This window comes from Nyctereutes procyonoides, unplaced genomic scaffold, assembly GCF_905146905.1.
Source record: "Nyctereutes procyonoides isolate TBG_1078 unplaced genomic scaffold, NYPRO_anot_genome, whole genome shotgun sequence".
In the NCBI taxonomy this organism is placed as follows: domain Eukaryota; kingdom Metazoa; phylum Chordata; class Mammalia; order Carnivora; family Canidae; genus Nyctereutes; species Nyctereutes procyonoides.
Genome location: NW_026575033.1, coordinates 9,235,063 through 9,254,611, shown reverse-complemented (window position 1 = coordinate 9,254,611; position 19,549 = coordinate 9,235,063). Strand labels below are relative to the sequence as shown.

The following is a 19,549-nucleotide window of genomic DNA, read 5'->3' as shown; positions in this document are numbered from 1 at the left end:
AATATAAGCTATGCTTGCAATTGCTTGGGCTTCATAATTCCCAAGAATTAAAAAAAAAAAAGAGGAAAAAATTCCATTTGATCAACTTAATTCCCTTCTTTATCTTCCCTCCCTCCTCCCCTCCCCTTACATCCTCTTTTCCAAGCTGTTCTTCTTTGCAATATGTTACTGGTAGTGAACCCAGAAATAAAGCAAGGGTTACTCAAAGCAGACTGCTAAAAGGTATACAAAGGAAGGTAGACGGTTAAGGACCCTAAAACTAAAGGAACAGCAGAGTAGTATGAGGCCTTAGGATCTCCCACCCAAAAGCTGAAGGCAACCCAGACCTGGTATTTCCTGATTCTCAACTCAGCAACAAAGGGCAGTCCATGTAGGTTCATTTCTCCCCTGTATCACAAGGGAGTCCTTTTGACAACACCATGTGAGCCAGGCAAGGGGGAATGATAGAGATCCCTGCTGACAGTAAATAGCCAGGGAAGCATTCTTCTCCCAGTTAGGCAAGAATACTAACCTCCACTGAAAAATTAAAAAATGGTGGGAAGGGGAAGTACTTCCAACAAGGGTGATTCTACTGCAGAAGGTGGCTGGGAACCATCTTTGTCCCCCAAGGGCCAAAGATTCCCCTCTCAACCTAGTGGCACAGGAGGCCAAGCAGCATAGGCAAGAGGGATCCTCCCACAACAATATCAAGCCTGGGAAGTACTCTGTATATCCACAGGCAGGGGATCCTACCACCACAACTTATCTAGCATGAAAAACTACTTTGTTCCCATGGGCTGGAGACTCCCTTCCCTACTGAGAGACACTGCACATCTAGGAAGCACCAGTAAAGGAGATCTCAACACAACAAACAGCCAGGCAGAGGAAGCATCACTATACCCATGAACCAGAGAAACTCTTACCACATCTAGAGGTACAAAGTGTCCTGATATGAGTAAACAACTTCCATTCCCTCAGGCAGCACCAGTAGGGACCAGTGAGAGGCCCAGTGGCACTAGACACACTCAGTATACTTAAAAATTAAATTACCATTAAAAGAGAGTCCCCAAAAAGTAGGCCAGGATCTGTGTACTAAACCTAAAAAGCATTACTGCCTTCCAAAATAAAATATTTAAAAAGAATTCAGAGAATTCTAACAAAATAGCCAAAACATCCAAAATACAATTGAAAATCACTCACCATTCCAAGAATCAGGAAAATTACAACTTGATTTGAGAAAATAAAACCAACTGGCATCAACATTGAAATAAATAATATGTTGGAATTATCTGTCTTGGATTATAAAGCAGCCATGATAAAAATGCTTCAGCTAGTAATTACATATTTTCTTTAAAAAAATGAAAAAAATAGAACTGAAAAATGTAATAACAGAAATAAAAAAATTCAATGGATGGGCTCAATACTAAAGTGGGATGACAGGAAAGAAACAGTGAACTTGAGGACAGAGCAATAAAATCTACCCAATTGTAACATAGAGAAAGTAAATTGAAAAAAACTAAATTAATAGCACCCCAGGCACCTGTGGAACAATAAGAAAAGATCCAACAATCGTATCTTTTGGAATCCCAGAAGGAAAGGAGAAAGAGAATGGACTAAAAAATATTTTAACATATAATGACTGACAACATCTCACATTTGAAAAAAAAAAAAAAACATAAATCTACAGAATCAAGAAGCTGATGAATTCCAAACAGGGTAAACACAAAGAAATCCTCACCAAAACATACCATAAATTTCTCAAACTAAGTACAAAGAAAAATCTTGAAAGCAGCCAGAGAGAAATAATAGATTACCCATAGGGAAATGCCAATTCGGTTTTATTCATCTGAAACTGTGGAGGCAAGAAAGTGGCACAATGTTTTCAAGCAGTGAAAGAAAAGAACTGTCAATAGCAGATTCTTTACCCAGAAAAACTCTCCTTCAGGGATGAAAGATAAACAGACATTCTCACATGAAGGAAAATTAAAACAACTCATTCCTAAAAGACCTATCCTTAAAGAATAGCTAAAGGAGATTCTTCATACAAAGGAAGTCATGAAATCATAAAAGAAGGAATCTTGGATGAAATGGACCCAGTCTTCAAAACCCACAAACCACCACAATTCACCCAATATGAAAGAGATTATCTGAACAGCCCTATAACTATTTAAGGATTTAATTCATAATGTAAAGAATCACCAGGCCCAGATGGTTTCACTAGAGAATTCTATCAAATGTTTAAAGAATTAACACCAATTTTATACAATCTCTTTCAGAAAATAGAAAATAAGAGAACACTTCCTCACTCATTTTAAGAAGCCAGTCTTGGGACGCCTGGGTGGCTCAACAGTTGAGCGTCTGCCTTTGGCTCAGGGTGTGATCCTGGAGTCCCAGGATGGGGTCCCACATGGGGCTTCCTGCATGGAGCCTGCTTCTCCCTCTGCCTTTGTCTCTGCCTCTCTCTGTGTCTCTCATGAATAAATAAATAAATAATCTAAAAAAAAAATAAGAAACCAGTCTTACCCTGATACCAAAACCAGACAAAGACAGTACCAAAAAGAAAAAAAAAGAAAGAAAAAAAAAGGAAAAACAAAAACAAAACAAACACAAGAACTACAGACCAATAGCTCTCATAAATATAAGAATCTTCAACAAAATACTGGTAAATTTAGTCCAACAGTGTATAAAAGAATTCATACCATGACAAAGCTGGATTTATTCCAAGTATGCAAAGCTGATTCCACATGTGAAAAACCAATCAATATAATCCACTTCTATATACAGACTAAAGAAGAAAAACCATAACAAATGATGTAAAAAAAAGGGGGGGGAGGCATTTGACAAAGTCCAATACCCATTCATGACAAAAACAAGTTAGGAGTAAAGGGGTAAACTCCTCAATTTGATAATAAGTATGTACAAAAATCCTACAGCAAATAGCATGCTTAACAGTGAAAGTCTAGATGCTTTTATCCTAAGATCTACTCTCAGAACTTTTATTCTGCACAATACTTGAAGTTCTAGCTGGCACAGTATGGCAGGAAAAGGAAATAAATTTGGATCAAAAAGGAAGAAATAAAACTATCCAAATTTGCATATGACATGATTTGCCATGTAGAAATTCCCAAGGAAACTACTTTAAAAATCTCTTGGAAAAAAAAAAATCTCTTGGAAATAATAAATGAATTCAGCAAAATTGCAAGTGTAAGATCAACACATAAATATCAATTTTATACCTACACATAAATATCAATTTATAATTTATAAATATCAATTTTATACCAACACATAAATATCAATTTTATACTAACAAAAAGCATGCAGTAACCAAAATTTAAAAATACAATACCATTTATAATCTTTTCAGAATAAATGAAATACTTAGGTATGCACTTAAAAAATATATATGGGATCTTTTTGCTGAAAACTATAAATGCTGATGAACGAAATCAAAGAAGATCTAAGCAAATGGAGAGACACTATTTTCATGGATTGGAAGAGTCAACATAGTAAAGATGTCAATTTCTCCCAAATTAATATGACATAATTACTATCAAAATCTCTGTGAGGGGCAGCCCAGGTGGCTCAGCGGTTTAGTGCCACCTTCAGCCCAGGGCATGATCCTGGAGACCCAGGATCGAGTCCCATGTCAGCCTCCCTGTATGGAGCCTGCTTTTGCCTCTGTCTGTGTCTCTGCTTCTCTCTCTCTCTCTCTCTCTCTCTCTCTTTCATTAATAAATAAATAAAATCTTAAAAAAAAAGTCTCTGTGAGGGTTTTATTTTTTTGTAGACATAAAAAAGCTTATTCTAAAATTTATACAAAAAGGCAGAGACTCTATTATGGTTAAAACATTCTTGGGGGGGAAAACAAGAATATAATAGAAGGAGTCATGCTACCCATTATCAAGACTTACAGTAATCAAGACGGTTTCATACTAGCAGAAGAAGACACACATTGAACAATGGAACAGACTTGAGAACCCAGAAACAGACGTGAAAATATGTCCAACAGATACTTGACAGTGGTGTAAAAGCAATCTGACGGAGGAAGAATAGCCTTTTCAACAAATGGTACTGGAACACTTGGACATCCATAGGCATCCATAGGCAGATTTAACCTCAACCTAAATCTCACATCTTATACCAAAGATTAAGTCAATACGGACCACAGACCATATTGTTTAGTTTTGTAAAAAATAAAACCGTAAAAGTTTAATTTTAAAAATATAGAAGAAAATCTTTGGGATCTAAGGCGAGGCAGAGCTCTTAGGCTTGAACCAAAAGCACAATCACATAAAAGAAAAAAAACTGATAAATTGAACTTCATCAAAATTTAAGTATCTGCTCTGGGAAAGCCCTTGTTAAAAGGATGAAAAGACAAGCTACACATCTATGACCTGCAAAACACACATTTGAAAAGGAATTCATATCTAGAATATATATAAAGAACTCTCAAAAGCCAAGAGCAAGAAAACAATCTCCAATTCAAAAATGGGCAAGAGACATGAACAGACTTTTCTCCAGAGGATACAGATGGCAAATAAGCACATGAAAAGAAGTTCAACATCATTCACCAAAAGAGAAATGCAAGTTAAAACTGCAATGAGATGTCACTACGGATTTATCAGAATGACTAAAAGTTAGTGACAATATCAAATGGTGCTGAGGATGCAGAGAAACATTGCTCATTTTAGCCACTCTGTCTCACTGCTTGGCAGTTTAAAACAGCATCGACAACAACAAAACTAAACATACAATTACCATAGGACCCAGCAATTGTACTCTTGGCCATTTTCTCAGCAAAATAAAAACTGACATTCACAGAAAAACCATACATGACTATTATGGGCTGAACTGAGTTCTGCCTACCTCCAAACTTGTATGTTGAGGTTGTAACTTCTAGTATCTTAGTATGTGACTGTATTTAGAGACAGTAACTGTAGAGAACTAATTAAGATTCATTAAAGTCATTGGGGTGGACTCCTTCTAATATGACTGATGTTCTTAAAGAAGAGAAATTTGGACACAAGCACACACAGGGAAGACCACGTGATGACACAAAGGGCAATGACCATCTATGAGCCATGGAGAGAGACCTCAGAAGAAACCAACCCCACTAACACCTTGATCTCAGACTTCTAACTGCCAGAATTGTAAGAAAACACGTTTCTGTTAGTTAAGCCATTCAGTCTGTGGTACTTTGACACAGTAGCCTGGCAATCTAGCCTGAAAATGGAAATGCCCTAGATAACTTTTAAACAACTGCGGTATATCCATACCATGGAATACTGCTCAGTGGTACAAGGAACAGATTAATAATACACACAACAATTTGGATTAACAATCAGGGAATTAAGCTGAGTGAAAAAAATACAATCCTAAAAGGTTACATATTGTATGATTATAACTATTTTGTCTTGAAATAACAAAATTATGGAAATGAAGAACCAATGAGAGGCTACCAGGGGTTAAGGATGATGCGGTGGGGGTGTTCCAGTGAGTGTGGTTATAACAAGAGGGATCCTCATGATGATGAACTTCAGAATCTTGACTACCACAGTGATATGTGAACCTATACATCTGATAAAATTAGACAGAATTAAACACACAGACACAAATAAATATAAGCAAAATTGGAGACCTCTGAACAAGATCAATGGATTGAATCAATGCTGATACCCTATTTGTGACACTGTACTCCAGTTTTGCAAGATGTTATTATTGAGGAAGATTAGGTAAAGGATAATGTACTATATGTCTGTTATTTCTTATGGCTGCATGTAAATGTACATTGATCTCAAAATAAAAACAATGCCAAGAGGAAATGTGTTTATTGCCTGAAGAAGTAAAACTGAGACACCGCCTTTGCTGGGCCACGGGGTTGTAGTAGGGACTAAAGGAAAGATGGGAATAAAGAGAATTTGAATTCTTTGCTAAATAAAAAACTTACAACTTCATCAAGTCTGCATTATTCTAGTATTCTCCTTAACCACCCAGATATTAGGCAAATATTCTAACTAATCATTACTGCACAGGGAAGTGATGACTGATAGATGAGACATTTAACCAAAGATGATACATCACAGCTCATGTGAAGTCAGACTCAAGTGCCCAGAATTTCCAGTCTATTATACAGTTTGTTTTTTAAGTATGTCAAAAATAAAAATATATTGCCTCCAGAGTGATTCCTATTTTGTTTTTTTATTTGAAGTGATAAATTGCTTTGGAGCATTTAAACCTAAGAAAGAAGTTCTGGTACAACTGTTAACTAACTCACTAATGACTGCCAAGCCCCTAGCTAGCACAGCAATAAGCTGGTTCTTTCTAAACTTGATCATTCATTTTCATTGAAGAGATGATGTTTGCAATCAGTGGAGATGAAGGGGTTGGTCACGTAACTAAGCTTTTCATATTTGTGTCCAAAAAAATATCTTCAGTGCTGTGTTCAGGACAGGAGAAGTCACTGGGTAAAGAGCAGGATTCTGGCTCTAAGCAACACCCCATGATAAATATTTCACACCATGGGATGGTAAAGCTGAGACAAAGAAAAGTTTTAAGTTCTGATAGAGCTTTTGGTAACATTTTTTAATAGTCATCTTTAGAAGTCATTAGGACCTAATTAATCTAGCTTATTCACCATCCCTCAAACCAGGGCCAGCTTCACAGACAAGCATCCTATTCCAGAGCCCCATGTTTGGCTCCATGCTCCGCTGTCACAGACTGGAAATTCTTAATAATTTTTTAACAGGACACCCCACATTTTCATTTTGTCCCAAATCCTACAAATTATACAACAGCTCCTGCCTCAAACACATCTTAGAGTGTCACCCCTCAGCCCCCTTCCCCACAAAACTTTGAATCCATTCTCCTAGAATGCCTCCCACTTCATCACTGCTTGCCAGAATCTAACCAGTTCCTTTAACATTCAGTAAAAATCCCAACTCTTCTCTGACCACCTCTGCCTCACATCCTGTATCATTCATTACCTATAAAATTACTCTAATAATCAATCACACTACTCTGAGACACTGCTGATAAAATGTTAATTACATTTTCTTTTGTCATCTCCTTTTCACATTTTTTTTTTTTTTGGTCCTGGATCTCAAATAGTTTAAAATTCAGTGAAGGCTGAGAAAATGGTCTCACACAGCACTGTCAGAATTTGAATTCATAGAAGCTGACGCTTCTCTGTAGCTTCTAGAAGGCCTGGTGCAGAGATATACACACAGGGAACAACTCAGCTGTTTTGATTTGATTTCTCAAGAACTTAACACTTACCTTCCTGGAAAGCGCATCAAAATTTTTAAGGAAACCAGTTTTCAGTAAGTTACTAAATCTAAATCTGCCTATGGCTTTAAATATTCCTGGGAGTTATATCCTAGCTATTAATATTATTTAATCTAAAAAATGAAGGTAACTCTCTAACTGCTCAAATTAATACTGGGGAAGTGTATGGCTTCAAATTTAAGATACCTATAAATACTTTACTTTTGATTATAGAATTCCTCAAAATACCTTTCTATACCCTAAAATTCCAACAGAAGGACAGCTCATTACTCCACAAATTAAAAAATAAAAGTCAAATAAAACCCATGAAATATTGCCTAGTACTAAATCAGTCTAGGACAGTGAAGGTTAATGCTATGTTCTCTTCCAATAGGGCTGTAGCCTCAAAGACCCCTGAAACCACCTCCTAGGGACTCCCACCGTATTTCAGATCTGAGAGGAACAAGAACATAGCTAGGATCACCTCCACATACAGATATGAGCTGCTTCCTCCTTTCCCCTTTGTTTTGCTACACAGAACTTGGCACACATGAAACTGGCTTTCAGACACTGAGGATGGATGATTTTTAGGAGAGCTAAAACTGACAGGTGGATTTCTAGCTCTTTGAAATGCTTTCACACCTCTCTTGACCTTTTCTCTGTTTCAAATTGTTTTATCTTAAGCACTTCTTTTATTGCTATAGGACCTCCAAAAGTGATCATTTTCATAAAATAACTAATTTGTTAACCTCATGGTATATGCAAGAACTTTTGTATTTAAACATTATGCTAGTTACACTAGTTAAGTAAAAGTTAAGCTAGTTAAATCCCCCAATGGCTGGGAGTTTCCATACCTAAAGCATACAGTACCCCAGGTTCCAAGGTTATTTTTTGATTCTAAAGCAAAGTATGTTCTCCCTTTTACTAGAATTTGTCACACAAACAGACCCCAGTATTCACCCTCAATCTGTCTATATCACATTCATAATGCTAAAAATGCATCATCAATACAGCCTCAAAAAGAAATAGTACAGCATTTCTTATGTAATAATCACATGATTTCTAACCTTCCCTTGTACCTTTGTAAGTCTTACTTGTGGTAGCCATATTAGTCAGCTAAGGCTGCCATAACAAAACACCCACAGATGGGGCAGCTTGAACACCAAAAGTATATTTTCTCACAATTCTGGACGCTGGAAGTCCAAGCCAAAGGTGCCAGATGATCTGGTTTTTGGCAAGAACTCTCATTCTGACTTGCAGATGACCTCCATCTCACTATGTCCTCATGTGGTGCATAAAGAAAGAGTAAGCTCTCTGCTGCCTCTTGTTATAAGGGCACTAATACCATCATGAGGGCCCCATTCTCCTGACCTCAACTAAACCTAATTACCTCCCAAGGCTCCATCTCCAAACACCATCCACTGGGAGGTTGGAGCTTTGATATATGAATTGGGAGATATAATTCAGCCCACAGAAAGGACAATAATGAGGACAAAAGTTAAACAGTAAGGAGTGGCCCCCCCAAAAGGAAATGATACAATCCTAAATGTTCTCAACATCTTACTCTATGTGCCTTCTGCCCATCTCTGAAAAAATAAAGTGTGACTTGCTGTACGTGCAAAATCTCAAGTCTTTAACAAAGGCAAAATGATGTGTCTCTAGAATCCTAGTTCTACGATATATTTCTTTGAGTCATAAAAATTTGCAAATCTGCACATGGCAGAAACTAAGCCTCACAACTCAAGGATATAAATAATTATAATCATGTTCTATTCATATGGAAAGCCTGCTTAACCTGTCTTCTCATTTGGCCAGCTGTATAGCTTTAAAAACCATTTGGAGGGTATCTTGATACTCATGCAGTCTCTCTCTGATGCATCTGAAATCCAAGCTCCTCCAGGGAACTCAGTGTCTCGGGAAGCCCTGTGCTTCATGAGGTACTTCTAGTCCTATATTTCAGAAAGAGCTTCAGAATTACGTGTTATCAAAACCACAGAAAAATTAAGGCATACCAAAGCTAACAGAAATGAATATAATGATTCAGCCTACACGTGGCAGCAGCAAGACTCTTTTCACCATAGATCAGATCAGTTGACAATGGCTCTGCCTTTAGATCATGGGAAATGATTACCATTCTTACTGTTGTTTTGGTCCTCCCCCTTTTATATGCCCTATGCCACTCTCTACATTAAACTGGGTGCGGAAAGAATCCTGAAAGACCTTCTGGAAGCATCATGTGGCCAGGAATAATTTCCTGCCTCTGTCTGTTCTTTCTCCCTACACAAATACCTCTTGCCAGCTCACTTACTCAGCAGTTTTCCAAAGTAGGTTCTGTTTTTGTTGTTTGGGGGGGGGGATTTTTTGTCTAGTTAGGATACTTGACTCTGACTACAGCTCCGATATATCAAAGGGATGCTAAATATCGGCAGTGGCTCCCCACAGCCTGAAGAAGAGAGTGCAAACTTGTCACCGGGCATTCAGGAACCTCCATAACCACCCACAAATTCACCCTCCAAGGTTCCTTGCTGCTATTCATTCTCCTCTCCAGCCATACGGAATGCTGTTGGTTCCTTGGGACATTCCAGGCTGTCCTGCCTTCAGACATTTGCTTACACTGTTTTCTCTCCTGGGAATGCCCACCACCTGCACCCACCTCTTTCACAACCATCAGCACAAGCACACACTCACCCAAATCCAGCATAAATGTGAGCCTCACCATGAAGCCATCTCTCCATCCTCTGCATTGACGTTCTCCTCCCTGTGAATCCTCCTAGAACCCAGCAAGTGTTCTCCTGTGGCCTGCAGCACTCTCAACTGCAGTCCTGCACATCAGGTTCATTTCTGGACCATAAGCTCCTCAAGTGTGTCCCTCAAATGTCTGGAATATGTCTTTTACAGAGTAGGTTCTTACATAAACAAGGAGAGAAGGAAAAAAGGAAGGTGAGAGGGAGGGAAAGAGGTTGGTCAGGAAGGAGAATATGACCAACCCTATGAACTTCTCATCCAACCACAGCAGATGATTCAAAACATAATCTCAAATAAATGAAATCAAGAATGAACTCAGAGTAAAACATTAGGTATGTTTTGCTCTAAAAGGTATCTTCGGGTTAAGACATATTTTTAGAGTTGGCGGTTGTTCTAAACAGGTAATATCTACCATGCCTCTGTGCCCTTGAACTTGCTGTTCCCTTTGGCTGGAGGGCTGCCCCTCCCCTCTCAGCTTGGCAAATGTCCACTGAGACCTCAGTATGACTCACACACCAGCTGCCCCCATGAAGCCTTCACAACACCTCACGCAACAGCCCTGAACTCCACCTCACAGTGTGCACATTCATAAATGTGTATCCAATGTATTCTCCATGCCGGGCATCATAGTGGGAATATTGTAAGTATTAGGTAGATTTTGGGAATATAAATACTAATGAGACAGCCCTTCCCTCAGAGTCAGGGTTACAGAGTTTGAAGGGTAGAGGTGATTATGACAGACTGTGATTCATGAGTCTGGAATCACTCATTTTTTGTCAACTTCTAAGATTTTATTAACATGAGTTTTTAAAAACAAGCATCCATATCAGTGTGGGGGAGAGGGTGGAGAAGAGGGGAGAGGAGAGGACAGGAGGGGAGAAGAGGAGAGAAGAGGGCAAGGCAGGGCAGGACAGGGGAAAGGAATTCTGCTCTAGTGGTAATAAAGCTCCAGGTTCATTCCACTGTGGATTTCATAGTCCTCCAGAAACACGTGGTCCTTGAAAATCGTGTACCACTTCTTCAAGATGCTCAGGGAACAGGAAGGGAGACCTTGGGCCCAGCCCAGTGGAGAGGGTGAGTGGTTAAGGAACGCTTTCCAGGGGCAAATAATACCTGAACTGAGTCTTAAAGAAAAAGCAAGAATCCATGAGAACCAATGGGATATGCGGGTGGTGGAAGGAGGGTACCTGCTAGAGGTGAGCCTTTGTTATTTGTATTTGTTTTCTCCTTTCAAAGGGCTGCCCATGTATCACCTCTTTGTTACCTTAGCCAGGAGTTAAGCATTTACAAAACTCATTTATGTCATTTTTTAAAGATACCTTCCGGTGCCAGTAGTCTATGATTCTGCTCTTTTGTATGTGCATGCGATGTGTTTTAGTAGGTAACACACTGTACTCTGTAACACTTGAAAGATAAAAGGGTACACAGTAAAGAAAGTAAGTTGATCTGCCCTTCCCTTCACAGAGGCACCATAGGTACAGTTTTCCAAGATTTCATTAAATTCACGTCCCTGCTCTGAATGGAAATATGGGCTCCTTCCACATTTTACCTGCAACTCTGGCATCTGAAAAGACACTGGAGGCTTCCAGGCTCCAGGTGCTCACAAAATTTATGAACACTAATTAGTACCAGCGAAATGTGTGCCAGGTGTCCTAGGACAAACCTCTTCTCCCTCAACTTCTTCCCCGGTAAAGGGATAGCAGGAGACATGCAGAGCAAGTCAGGACCGCTTCAGAAAGAAGCTGACACTTTGCAGGAATGAAAAAGAGGACTCCAAGAGATGAGACAGCTCCCTTCAAATATGTAAAAGACTATACCGGAGAAGAGAGGTTAGAGTTGGCCCCTGTGATGTCAAAGGGTAAACTGGAAGTGATGAAAGGAAGCTGTGGGGCTCCACGGATGCTAACATGGGGTGGAATCCTCGGGTGGCCTCTGTCCAGGGTAGAGAAGCAAGCACAAAAAATGTATGCGACTGGATGACAAGATCAATGCTTCTCAAAGCAAAATACACATCCCATTAGTAGAATGCGATCTAATCATAGCTGGTGTAAAGTGATTTTTTAAATAAATATTTTCATGGTTGTTACAAAAATCTAGGACAATAATAGCTAGCTTTGGGTGCACTTAATGTGTGCATGGTACTACTTTAACTGCTTTACATTCTTTCCCCCTACCCCCCACTGAATCTTCATAAAAACCCTATTAAACTGAGAGGTGGAATAATTTGCTCCAGGTCACTGTGACCAGACAGAGGTGGAGCAAGAATGTGAACCCAGGCAATTTGGTTCCAGAGTCCAAGCAGCAACATCATCAAATCCTGATATTATGCTTAGGAGGAAGCTAAGCCAAGCATAGGATATAATCTAGAGAAAATACTATAACATAACTAATAATGTTAGTTCTCAAATATAACAAAAATCATGAATATAGTCTCACCACTAAGTCTAGATGTTTCGATAAGGTCCCTTCCTGTCCAGCTTCTAGAATTGCAATATAACAACCAAAAACTCCTATAATTTAGGCCATTCTGTAGTTACAGAGTACATATCATTAGAAGTGAAGCTGCATGGCTAAAATAGATGCTATTCCAGGGACACTACTATGCTTTATAGTCTAGGAAAAAGTTGCTACATTGTACAGAAACCATCCTACTAAGTCCTCCACTGGAATGCAGGTATGGAGAAATTTAGCCAAGATCCTAGTCAAGTATCACTGGAGCATCCCTAGCATCCTGCATCCCCTCACCCCAACCTCACCCACCCTCGCTACTATATATGGAATATATATGCCCTCTCATGCTCAAATTCCACTTAAGAGCAGAGAACATACACATATTCTAAAGGGGAGAGGACTTTAATGAGTTCATGCCAAGTTTCCATTTGCTATTCTTTAGACTGATCCATTTTGCTACTGGTTATGGAAACACTTAGAATGACAAATTAGAACATTTTCGAGTATACTGGTTTTTCCCATGTCTCACCAGGCATGGCTACCCTTCTCTTCAAGAGAAAAAAATAATCCCTCACGCTTTCTTTTGAAATACAAATCCCAGCGCACAGCATAAAGCACTGCTCTGTATTTACCATAGGTCTGCAATACATACATAAACTGAGGAAAAACATGGAAGCCTTGAAAACGAGACACACCCATATTCAACGCACATTCTGGCTTCATTACAACTTCATACACCCTACAACAGAGTGAGAGTAATTATCTAATAACTAGGCAGCTCACCCAAATCTGTGATGACTTAGCTATAATTAGAAAGTCAGAAATAATGAGCATGTACCTGCAAGCCCAACGCTAGCACAGAGGAGAAAACACCACTGTGCAAATGAGTCTAAGTTCTCCAGGGCAGGCAATGCATGTCTTAACTCAATCATCTCTGCAAGTCAAGTGAAACCCTAAATGCCTCTTTTCCTCCCTTGAATGGAACACCACCAACATGAGATCCTTTTTGTTTTTTCTAAGCCTGTCACCGAATGGGAAGCATATGAGAAGCTACATCCCTGGGAAGAGCTCAGAACAAGTGAACAATGAACCTGTCACCTCCATCATCACAAAGAATTAAAAAGAAATTAAAATAAATGGATTATATAAAGCACCCTTGGTAAACACTAATTACTTCCAAGTAGATTCTTGGTTATCAGATTTCATGATCAATTGCTTTCTTTTCTTGGGAGATGGTCAATTTAGCATACAATTTTATTTATTTTTCTTTAATGATTCTTTTCAAATGATGTGGCTTATCCCTTACCCTTTGCCCTAGACATTGACAGTGCAATCTTAAATGTAAAGGATGAGACCCAAAGGTTGATTGTACTATCTCAAGGGACCAATTCTCTCTTGAAATATCTCTTGCTTTTCAGATTTCATGAGATCTATGCAGGGCCTGTAACCAGAATAACAATTGACAGCATCTCTGATTAAGATGCCAAAGGAGAAATCAGATAGATGGGTTTTCTTCATTGGCTATGCTTTCATTCTGTACCAGACATGACTCTTGCCTTTCTCTCTTTTTATTGTCCTATTTAGAGCATTTTCATCAGTGTTTCAATATCTATTTTTATTTTGCTCATAAAAGTCATTTAGTACAACTATAATTCCAAATATGCAAGGCACCAGGGAATTAAGCTCTAGGAAGACTCAATCCACTCAGAGCATAAGCATACAATGGTCAATAGTGCAAACCAATGGTGTTAACAGAGGAATGGACAGTGTTTTGTAGGACACAGAATTCGTTTGTTTTGCCACAGAAGACAGGGGTAGGGATAAATGGGTAGAGAAGGTTTTGCAAAGAGGAATACATGAACTGTGTTTTGATAGGAAAAAGAGGATAGAAAGGTATGTAGGGCAAGGAGAAAAACATGAAGATAAGCAGAGCCCCAAGTGAGTAGATATTTCACAGAGCTTAGGACATGCTAGGTTAATTGTGCCTTTAGCATATGCAAGGGGAGATGCCTGGTAAGGAAATCTGGAGGTTTTGAGAGAAGGAAGAGGTGGAAAAAACTGCCCAGATGACAGCCCTGAGAGGGTCTGGCATGAGAGAAGAGGTCATGGACAGACCTCAGAAGATACTCCCTTACACCTCTGTGGTCACACTAGACATTGCTTCCTCTCCTAGAGCATGAAAAGCATTCCCATCACAGGGCCTCCGTACATGCACCCTTGGTCTAGAATGCTTCCCCCTTCCTTTCGCCCAACATTGCTCAGGTCTCAAGGACCCCACACTGAACCCCCTTCCTCAGTGATCTATAGCTTTCCTTCACAGGGCCTAACAAAATTGAAATTATGCAGTGGTATTGTAATTATTTATTTCGTGTCTATTCCCCATTAGACCCACCTAGCTTTGTCCTCTGTGTCCGGCATGAGGTCGGCCACACAGCAGGCTCTCAATAAATATCTGCTGAGTAAATGAGAAAAGAGCTGTGGTCAGAGAGACTGGAGGCAAATCAGCAATCAGTTGTGTCCAGGGGGCTAAAAGGGGCCAGTTCATCAGAAAGAATATAGTCAATAATGAGGCTGAGAGAATAAGCACAGTGAAAACAACAAAGAGGCCTACTTCTAGGAAACATAATGAGAATGATTAAACTTCCCAAGGCAATAATCCAACCAGGCCAACTACATAAATCAAATCCCTTCAATCATGGTTTATTATCTACAAAATGAAGGCCAAACTCCCTAGCAGGAACCCAAAGCCTTCCTCAACCCACCAACCTCCAACTCTAACCCTCATGTTGGCCAACACAACTTATTCCCTGCCCCAGACATTCTGATTTCTGTACCTTGGGCCCCACTGGACTAGGTTCCTGGCTCTCTAACATGCTAAACCCTCCGGGGACTTCAAAGCCATGGGAAATGCCAGTTCCTCACCCAAGCTAGCCTACTCCTAAACTGCTCTGCCCATTGTGATTATTCATCAAAATCCTAAAACAGCTTAGGTCTGTATCACTCACACACTTCATATACTTTTTAGGTTCACACATGCTTTACCTCCCCTAATTTAACAGCAAGTTCCCTGAGTAAGAACCATATTTTTTGGTTACTTCTGTCTACTCAAAATGGCCACAGTGAGGATTTACACACAGATAATACTCATTTCCCTGGGAAGATCATCCCAAACTGAGCTCCCCTCCTCTGCCCCTCCCACACTCTGCCCCATCTCAGGCAATGACATCCACAACTCCATCTCTTTCCCATTTGGAGTCTTTTTTTGATGCCTCTCATTCTCATCTACCTTATCTCTAATCCATCAGCCTATGCACAGAAAGACAAAATCTGGAAAGAATACTCGTAACATAATCTGTGATTATTGTTGAGTAGTATAACCAATGGCAACTAGTTTCTCTTTTCCTTTTAATATACGTTTCCAAAATATGCATGTTATATTAAAGTCTATTTTTCCTCTTATAAAATACATAAATCTTTAATTTTCCTTTTCTTCTAACCTTTGCTTTTTGGTTGATAAATATAGTGTTACTGAGTTGTTAGCATGAATATGTCAGAGTGTTTACCATGAGTCCTGAATTTTGCTTTTCCATTTCACAAAATTTAAGATAGAACAACCAATTTTATTAATGCTCTACTTTATTCATTTACTGCTGTGTTTCATAAATATTCAGGGATCAACCTTGCTAGATTTATTCTGATCTTGATAAAATACATTTTATGTTTTATCATTAGCCTGGAGTAATATGCAAATGGAAATAATAACAAGCAGAAAGGAGGGAAATGAGACTTCCATTTCATCAACAGTGTTTTTTTCATATTTTTCAGAGTTGGTGTGAATTAAACACAATGAATACAGATTTCTTCCTTAAATCATATTATTAACCAAAATGTGTTCAACAGAAATGTCAAGACCAAATGTTGGTGAAATACAATTTCAGAAAAAGATGCCTAAATGTCTGCTGAAAATGGTGGTCTTTCAGTAACCAAAGCTCTGTCTTCTTTCAATATATCGTATCCCTACTAGCTTCATTTTTTTGCCTCCACCTCATGACCTATCACTTGAGATAGTAATACAAATATCTTCACCTTCTTGACCCCTTGCCTTCCTGACCTGAATCAATTCATCACCTCTACCTTCACTGTCTTCCTATCACAGGTTTTTGAGCACTGACCCTGAAAAACCACATAACAATGCCAATGGTGTTTAGATACCTCCCTACCGTCCATGCCCACTGGGCACTCAATACTAAAAGGAAATTCTTTCACTTCACTTCAGAGAGTTCTCACTCCAATCAATTTTCAACCCCTGCTAGATCATCAATGGACTCCATTATTCAATGAAGATGATTGAAAACTCTCTCTTAACACACACGGGGCAATACTACCCTGTCTAGGAAATATCCACTCTCTTGGATTTGCAGCAATGATGTTTCAAGAATGTATTCAAATAAGGGGAGCCCCCCAGGTCAAGTTTTCAACATCAACATTTCATATCACTTGTACATGAAGTAACAGTCCAGGAAAAGTCTATGGGCAATCAATAAAACATGCATTCTAAGAAGTAAAATGGTACCCCCACAGACCCTGACCCACCTTTAACACTACGTACAACTCTACATTTAAGTTCTAAAATTTGAATGTGTTAGTTGGTATTAACAACAGAGGAACATGAAAGTAGGGGGGGAGGGAGAGAAAAGTAGGTTTTAAATAGTAATTAAAGCTTATTCCGTACGGGCTCCAGGGGTGATCTGGGGAAAAGGCCATTCCACCTGAGTTTTCCTAGCCACCACCAGGCACATGGGGAAATACATTATTTTTTAAGTCACAACCTCAATGTTTGAAAGTGTTCTGGGCCATTATGCTAAAGGCCACCAGAAAGTAGGTTTGATCCTCACATATATCAATTAATATCTTTCAGAGCCACAAAGCATGCACCCTTATCCAACAGTCATTACTCAAAGGATCAAGTGCAAATCTTGCACCATAACTAGAAAACACACAGAGGCCATGGTCTATACTTAGGAGGCCAGTAGCTTCATTTCCAAATGCAAAGGAAACACATTTTGAGATGCAGTGAAACAGAAGAGCCAGCACCTCCAAGGCCTGTGCTGTCTAGATACTAAATTTAAGTAAACCACCAATGGCCTTAGCAATTTAAGAATTTAATTACAGCTTATGACATTGGGAGATAAAATAAGTACATACCCATATTGCTACAGATCAGTAGGAAGCTTCTGTGTATCTTCCTACAGACTCATTTACTAAAGCAACATCATAACTACTTTAGTTATAGGATTTATAGTAATCTTACACTAAATTCATTTCTTTAAACTGAGCAGGTGTTGACAAGTAATGTGAGATTTTATGGTTCCTACCATATGTCATCATTATATGACATTCTCTGTTATACTTCCACCAGCTTACAAAATATAAATAACAGATCAGGTTTGCTTTCTTAGTTTTACTAAAAATGAGCTCTTAGCCTGGGATATGCTAACAAAATTATCTAAGCACATACCTATCAAATTGTTTTAATTATAAAATATTTTTAATAATTCTATTAATTACAAAATAGCAACAGGCTATTTAAATATTTTTAAAATAGCATTTAAAAGTAAGAATAAAAACAAAAGTAAGACAGTAACAAGCAATGTATAAGTGTCTATCCCAGGAAACAAAAGCAAATATATGTGTCAGCTATACTTCAATAAATAAATAATTAATATCATATCATAAAAAGCAAACACAGAGTTTGAGAAATGAAATCAGAAGATAAAAGAACAAATTCACTTAATAAATATTTATTGAAAACCTATAATGTACAAGCATCGTTCCAGGTACTGGGAATACAACAGGAAGTATAAGGGATATTGTTTTGGGGCATCTACCTCTTTCCTAACAAAACTGATTTTGTTCAGGTATTCACCTCTCCTCCATCCAGTCCCCACAGAAGGTGGCCCTACTCCTACTTCCATGGATTGGTACAACTGACCCAAAGATGATCCCACTCCTATCACCAAAGATGGGTTCAGGAATGAGCCTATGACTCAACCTAGACCAAAGACACACAGAGAGTGCTTTCCTGGGGATTTCTGAAAAAAGACTTTCCTTGATCTTGTGGGATGTCCAAGAAGTAGCTCCCTTTTCATTTGGGCAGTATGTTGAATGAGAGGTTGGGAACTGCTGTAGCCATCCCTAGGATGGCTAGAGGAGGGTAGAGCCAAGACATGCACATGGAAATGTGGCTGAAACCTCTAGATGTCATACTCGATCCTACCCTACCTTTAGGCTTCCACATTTATATGGGCTAATAAATCTCATTATTTAACTCATCTGAACTAGATGTTCTTATGTACCCATATGAAGGCAACTCCTGAAGAGCAGACATAGCCTCTTTGCTTCAGAATGTATAATCTAGGGGGAATCTACACACTGATCCAATGTTCAAAATTGGGCTCCTTAATTCTGACGGAAGGCGGAGGTGGGGCAAAAGATTAGAAGTGCTAAAATCTTCCTGCGGGAGAGTCATGTTTCAGCTGTTAGCTAAAAGATTTCAAAACAGTTATCTCAGAATAACAGTACACAGGCAGCCGTAGGAATTGGTGCCTTGCTGGCATTCTGCCACCCATTCGAGGCTCATCAATTTTTAAATTAAAAAACATTTTAAACAGGTTTTAGTGGGCAAAAGAAGTGATGAATAAAACATTCTAGAACATTACAATAAGCAAACCTACAAAATAATCACTTTAAAAATTGCTATAAGTCCTCGCTGTTATATTCTGAACCCCAGTGAACAGAAACCTATTTTTTTTTCATTTAAAGAATACAGTTTCCTCTTTCTTACTAACCCCAAGTTGTTGAAATGGCCATTGATATTCTTGAGTGACACCAAATGATCAATTACAGAATTCACCTGAACAATTTTCCCCAGGGAAGATGCTAAATCCATATCAATCCAATAGCACATATTTACCTATGAGGTATATTTTCCTTCCACAGTAGCACAGACTAAGTTAATCCTTTAAAAATTAAACAGTAGTATGAATAGAGAACACTCAACACATAGGCTTAGTAAAGCAGCAATCTAAGTGCATACCCTGGATAATAA

General features: G+C 38.8%; 1 protein-coding gene across 6 annotated transcripts in view; it reads right to left on the bottom strand.

Moving 5' to 3' along the window:
* The window catches only part of MTUS2 (microtubule associated scaffold protein 2), a 577,843-nt gene that overhangs the window by 490,483 nt on the left and 67,811 nt on the right, over positions 1 to 19,549 (bottom strand). The window lies entirely within an intron of this gene.